The following is a 6973-nucleotide window of genomic DNA, read 5'->3' on the forward strand; positions in this document are numbered from 1 at the left end:
ATGATGATAAAAAAGGCAACAATTACATCAATGAGAATTAAGAACACCTTAAATCACATGGGCTCCAATTAAAGTGCACAGTCATACATTGAAACCACGCTAATTTTCTAACGGTGGGTGTGTCTCAATAGAAAAAACATACAATTATCAGACAACAAGGAGCATATAAAAGATCATATTGCATTTACAAAATGTGTGAGTAGACCTGAGAGGCAAGTGTACGCGATCAAAGATGGATCGGGTTTTTTGGTTATTGTTTCTGTTGGTCTCTGTACCGCTGATCAAAGGTGAGTAATTGACATTTCTTGAGTAAAGCTATAAGGAATCTCAGTTTCAGGTTAAATTGAATCAAATTTACCTACTATATATAAAACAAGTAAAACAGAAGTTTTTAAAATGAAGTTATTTCTGTTGGTTTTTATTTTATAAACAGATGGGTAATTATTTGCAGCACATTGATTATTGTATTATGGTGTTTTATACTGCATAATGGTTACTGAACAAAATAAAGTATTTAACATGCTTTTATTTCTTCTTTTCAGCACAAATGACCGCTGATGATTCAGGTAAAAACCACTCCTTGGAAACATTCAATCAAAACTCTAACAAGCTTTCGTTTTGTTGCAATTGTTTCATAAAATTGGTCATTGGCTGTTAAACTCCAAAACTTGTAGCCAGGGGTGGATTTGAAACAAAAAATGGCATCGGGGGCTGAATTTATATGTATTTATGTACTGTATATATAATAAATCTGCAAACATAAGGATAAAAGATTTCATTAAATTTGTTAAAATTCTAAAAAATATTTTAAAATAATATTATATAAATTAACTTATCAATATTGAAAACAAAAACAAAAAATCACAGTGTTTTAATATTATGTAACATTAATTATAAGGTTAATTAACATTAGTTTATGCATAGCCATACAGCATAGACTTCATAATGTATTGACAGGACACGGTGCGCAGGGCCGATAAATAGGGGGACTGCATTGTTGTACGAGGCCGTCAAAGCTGACCGAGTGGAATCACAGGCAAAGAGCTGTTTTTGTTGAAAATTGTTGTGAATAAATGCTTAAATCCTTGAACTCTTTATAGATATGGATGTAAAACAGTCTTGATTCTTCGTTAAAAGCAAAAAAACAAAAACGGGCAGTTAGTATTTATTTTACATAAATATGTCAAATGTAATGCTTGTTAAGTCACTGTGGCGGCTCCCTTAGTACAACAAAGAGCTTTTTGCATTGAAATGTCTTGTGAATAAATGCTTAAATCCCTGAATTCTTTATAGATATGGACGTAAAACAGTCTGGATTCTTTGTTAAAAGCAAAAAAACGTGCAGGTAGCATTTATTTTACGTAAATATTGCGAACTATGAGGCAAGTCTGTCCGGAAATTAGCAGCCACCATAAGTAAACAGAGAGCTTTTTCCGTTTTCCCGTTCTTCCTGTGAATAAATGCTTAAATCCCTGAATTCTTTATAGATGTGGACATAAAAGAGTTCTTGGTTAAAAGCAAAAAAAAAAAAAAAAAACGGGCAGTTTGCATTTACTTTACGTAAATATGTCAAAGAATGTTGCTAGTCCGTAGCGGTTAATTTCCCCCATTGATTTTTTTCACAACACTTCGGTACAGCTTTCGTAGTTTTTCAATCCTAAATCAGGCATTTAATCACTGCATGTGTTGACTCTGCGACTGACTGCGAGTAACTGAAGCGGACTGTAGGGCGGCCCCCGACTTAAAGGCGTTGCGAAGTGAAGGTGGAATTTGACCCGTCAATCATTATGAAGTGTATGCCATTCAGTAACTAAATTAATGGTTAAGTACCATTAAAAAAGTGATATAATGCAATGCTTAACATTAATTCACCTATACATTAGTGTATTAAAACACAGTTATTAATGTATACTGGTCAGGGTAAGTGAAACCCCTACCCTTCCAAATTGGTAAACATTGCTTAAAGCATAAAATAATTTTATAATAAAATTAGGACCTTAATTACCAGGATTTTAATTTGACATGTTTATTATAATTGGTCAGTGGAGAAAACAATAGTTTGGACATGAAAGCTATGGTGTCCTGAAAAACGGGACCCAACCAAGTCATTGTTTTTTTTTTTTGTTTTTTTTTTTTTTTTTTAACTATAAAGATAACATCAAAAGCATGCAAATTCAGACAAAATAAACCTAGGCCTTAAAGGTTTAATTACCAGGATTTTAATTTGACCTTTTTTGGACTTTTTAGGGGCCCGAAGGAACCCTTGTATGTCAAATACTTCAAAATGAACCCTGTTTTGATAGTTCATCACTGTAGTATGTTCACAATAATTTAAATAACTAAACTAACAAAAGTAATGTTGATGTTAACGTTGATGAATTCAAATGAAATTAATAACTTGTTTTTCTCTTTAATTACCTTCATATACTACTCCTGCAAACGGGAATGCCTACACTTCACAGCTGTACTTTCCACACTTTACAATTGTATTTACTTTTAACGCCACAGGTAACAACCTCTTACCTCACACTTATATCTCACACATTGTACACTATTGTACCGTTTGGTAAGTTTCAAAGCAGTTGAATTTTCGCGATATCCTATCACTTTCAAACCTATAGCGAACAACACCACGGTCCGCTTGGAAGCGAACCGAGACGCTAGCTTAGCCACTCCAGAGCCCTGACACTAATAATATACTAACAAACTGCACGGAACTTGTTGAAATAAACTCCACCGACTAATTAAAACCTGCTAACTTGAAGACTAAGCCTAATGTCAAGAAATCTGAACTTCCGCTTTAAGGGCATTTTATTTATTTTATTTTGAACAGACTCCAGCTCTGTTATTCATTAAAGCGATACTGAAAGAAGTAAGTGCATACTGTATACCATTTGAAACAAAATCAAACATGAGGAAAGGTCAGTCAGTCTGTAAACCAAATAGTCTGTCAGCAAGTTAGTCAGCCAACTAGCTAGCCGGCCTGTCAATCAAGTCAGTCAGGTGAAGTCTGTCGGCAGCCAGGAACTGGGTGATGTGTTTTCATATTTCTCTGTGGTCTTACTTACATATATTAATGATTAGTTCAAACTTCTCACTCAATAATACCAATATGCAAGGTGCCAATCACCTTATCTAAACAAACAGAAATATGCACCCCAGTTAGGGCAACAAACAGAATGATCTCTTAGGACCTAAGGGATCGTTCTGTTTGTTGTTTTCCCTTCATGGGTCATAAACCCAAAATGTTGAAAGACCCATATTTGACAGGGGGAAAAAAATGTCTGGAGCCCCCAGAAATTAAAAGCCTTATATAAGCTTTATAATAAAGGCAACACATGCTGTGACATGCATGACTACGTTGGCTACAAATACGACACCTTTTCTGTTAGGTTTTGTGTTGGTTACCTCCTCATTTGTCCCTGTGATTGCCCATTGATTTCACCTGTTGTGCAGCTCCTAGTGTATCCTCCAGCCTGCATCCTCCTTTGTCGCTCACCTGTTCCTTGTTGACGCATTACCCCTCGTCTGTGTGTGTATACTGGACTGTCTCAGGAAATTGGAATACACAATATTCTAATTTTCTGAGACAGTCCTGTACATTAATCCACCATTTAAAGCAGGGGTGTCCAAACTTTTTGCAAAGGGGACCAGATTTGGCGTGGTAAAAATGTGGGGGGCCGACCTTGGCTGACGTCCTTTACATAGAAAATATACAGGACTGTCTCAGAAAATTAGAATATTGTGTATTCTAATTTTCTGAGACAGTCCAGTATAAGCTCCCAGTTTCTTTTTAAACCTTTTGCGTCATTGTCCATATCCACATTCTGGTCAGCATTAATTCTCGTCCATCCAAACCCTCGTGTTCCAAGTAAGTTTTTTTTTTAAACCAGTTTTTGTGTTAGTAAAAGAGTTTTGTTTGCCTCTGTGCTTGCTTTCTTTGGATCACCACAGCCTTTGTTTTGTACTTAGTTTTTTGTTGTCTTTAATTAAATAATTTTTGCACAGTTCATCTGCCTCGCCTCCCTTTCCCTGATTTTGTGTCCACACCGCTCGTCTGCCCACGTTCCATGACATTTTTCATATGGGATGACATGAAATGATTGTAAAACCCCTAGTAGCAGTAATATTCTACACAATGTAATACAAAGAATAAAAAATAAAACAAATAAAAAATATGTATATATATATTCAGACGATGGCGGAAGCGGTGACGATACCGGAAGCGGTGACGATACCGGAAGCGGTGACAGTAGCGGAAGCGATGGCGGTACCGGTGGCGATGGCGGTACCGGAGGCGATGGCGGTACCGGTGGCGATGGCGGTACCGGTGGCGATGGCGGTACCGGTGGCGATGGCGGAACCGGAGGCGATGGCGGTACCGGTGGCGATGGCGGAACCGGAGGCGATGGCGGTACCGGTGGCGATGGTGGAAGCGGTGGCGATGGCGGTACCGGTGGCGATGGCGGTACCGGTGGCGATGGCGGAAGCGGTGGCGATGGCAGTACCGGTGGCGATGGCGGAAGCGGTGGCGATGGCGGTACCGGTGGCGATAGCGGAAGCGATGGCGGTACTGGTGGCGATGGCGGAAGCGGAGGCGATGGCGGAAGCGGTGGCGATGGCGGAAGCGGTGGCGATGGCGGAAGCGGTGGCGATGGCGGTACCGGTGGCGATGGCGGAAGCGGTGACGATACCGGAAGCGGTGACGATAGCGGAGGCGATGGCGGTACCGGTGGCGATGGCGGTACCGGTGGCGATGGCGGAAGCGGTGGCGATGGCGGAAGCGGTGGCGATGGCGGAAGCGGTGGCGATGGCGGGACCAGTGGCGATGGCGGAAGCGGTGGCGATGGCGGAAGCGGTGGCGATGGCGGGACCGGTGGCGATGGCGGAAGCGGTGGCGATGGCGGAAGCGGTGGCGATGGCGGGACCGGTGGCGATGGCGGAAGCGGTGGCGATGGCGGTACCAGTGGCGATGGCGGAAGCGGTGGCGATGGCGGAAGCGGTGGCGGTACCGGTGGCGATGGCGGTACCGGTGGCGATGGCGGTACCGGTGGCGGAAGTGGAGATGGAAGCTCTGATGGTATATCCTCAAATTAACACAAAGCACAAAGACAGTACCTGTAAATGATAGCTACCTAAGCCAGCCTACTTGTTCGCCACCCTATAGACAACCAGTATTGCTGTACCTTTCTTGACCAGTAGATGCCATCAAATTACCATCTACAATTAGTCAACCTCTTACATACTCTCTAATACTGTTTAAATTACTACTGAAAAATGTGTCATGATTGATTTTATTGGATGGTGCAAATTTGATACCAACTTCGATTTGTCTTTTCGTGGCAGATGGAGATGGTGATGTTGAAGGTATCCCCTCAAACTAAATACAAAGCACAAAGACAGTACAGTACTACCTCTTTATTATAACAATAAATCAACAAGATGGCATTACCATTATTAACATTCTGTTAAAGCGATCCATGGATAGAAAGACTTGTAGTTTTTAAAAGATAAATGTTAGTACAAGTTATAGAAATTTTATATCAAAACCCCTCTTCATGTTTTCGTTTTAATAAAATTTGTAAAATTTTCAATCATAAAATAAACTAGTAGCCCGCTATTGTTGATGTCAATAATTACTTACACAATGCTAATGGGTGCTGAAGCCTATAAAATCAGTCGCACCCAAGCGCCAGCAGAGGGTGGCAAAACTCAGAAAAACACAGAAGTACACCTTTCACTGTGCTCTCATTTTAATCTGTCTGAGCGGGGCATTTGTGCGTTAACTGCGTCAAATATTTTAACGGGATTAATTTAAAGAAATAATTACCGCTTGTTAACGCGATAATTTTGACAGCTCCAATATATATATATATATATATATATATATATATATATATATATATATATATATATATATATATACATATATGGAAATATTTTTTACAGGCTTTACTCTTCCTAAATAATCAAACAAAAACACAAAAACAATTTTGAAAAAAAATTTTGAAAAAAAAAAAAAAATTGTAATGCAGACCCATGGCGATATAGTTCAGTCAATACACAAACACACAGTAGTCTATGTGCCCACTAAACATTTTTATAAATTACTACCACGACAATTGTCGTTGACAAATTGTTATTCCTACTCAATTTTTGTTTTCAATCAATGTTCAAGATTGCACACAAACAATAACCGAAATAAAGACAAACTATTCATCCAGCATGTTACCAAACGCAGCATTTCAAAACTACATTTCCCATAATACCTAGCGCGCCTTAGCCGGGAGCCGAGGCAAAATCAAACTTTGCTATAAAAGTTAACAATCATTGGCAGCGCAACGATGCGACACCAAACGGGATTTTACAGATCAGCCCTGTACAAAGTTTTGAGAGAAGTCAACAGTTGCTATTATATACGTTTTTATTGTAAAAAACAAAAACAAAAAAAAACATAAGAAACACAGCAACTGAGAATATAATACTAACATTCAACCAAATACATGAAGGCAGAACAATTACAAGACAAATACAATGTACTGCATCGCTGTGTACACATATAACCCAATATACAACAGAACACACATGATCGACATTAACAGGAGATAAACTTGCAGAAAGGTGTATGGAGCCACATCTCTCAGAACTACTCCTTACTGTCGTCTGTAACTGCCTGCTCTCTTGCCAATACGTCAACCCAGTAGATGGCGGTAAAGCCACATGATACAAAGAGTAAACTGCCAACAAAAAACAAGAAGAAGAAGAACTACTCCTTCTCAGCGCAGGCGCTGCCCCCCAGCGGCCGGAGGAATTCTCTTCATATTGGTCCTGTGAAAAATCATAAAAACCTGACATTTTCATGAATTTATCAAACCAGGCCGGACAGTCAAGATAGGAGATAAAAAGAGGACTTGTCCGGGCAAAAGAGGACGTTTGGTCACCCTATCATAATGGATACAAATTTTTTTTCGAA

The 6973-nt window shown here is 39.6% G+C and overlaps 1 long non-coding RNA gene across 1 annotated transcript; it reads left to right on the plus strand.

The window, feature by feature from the left end:
- Positions 1-206: 206 nt before the first annotated feature.
- Positions 207-4340, plus strand: LOC130929384 (uncharacterized). The gene is made up of 3 exons (XR_009066877.1): positions 207-287; positions 543-566; positions 4196-4340. It is a non-coding gene; the product is annotated as an uncharacterized LOC130929384 (long non-coding RNA).
- The last annotated feature ends 2633 nt before the right edge of the window (positions 4341-6973 follow it).

Source organism: Corythoichthys intestinalis, chromosome 14 (genome assembly GCF_030265065.1).
Source record: "Corythoichthys intestinalis isolate RoL2023-P3 chromosome 14, ASM3026506v1, whole genome shotgun sequence".
Lineage (NCBI taxonomy): Eukaryota > Metazoa > Chordata > Actinopteri > Syngnathiformes > Syngnathidae > Corythoichthys > Corythoichthys intestinalis.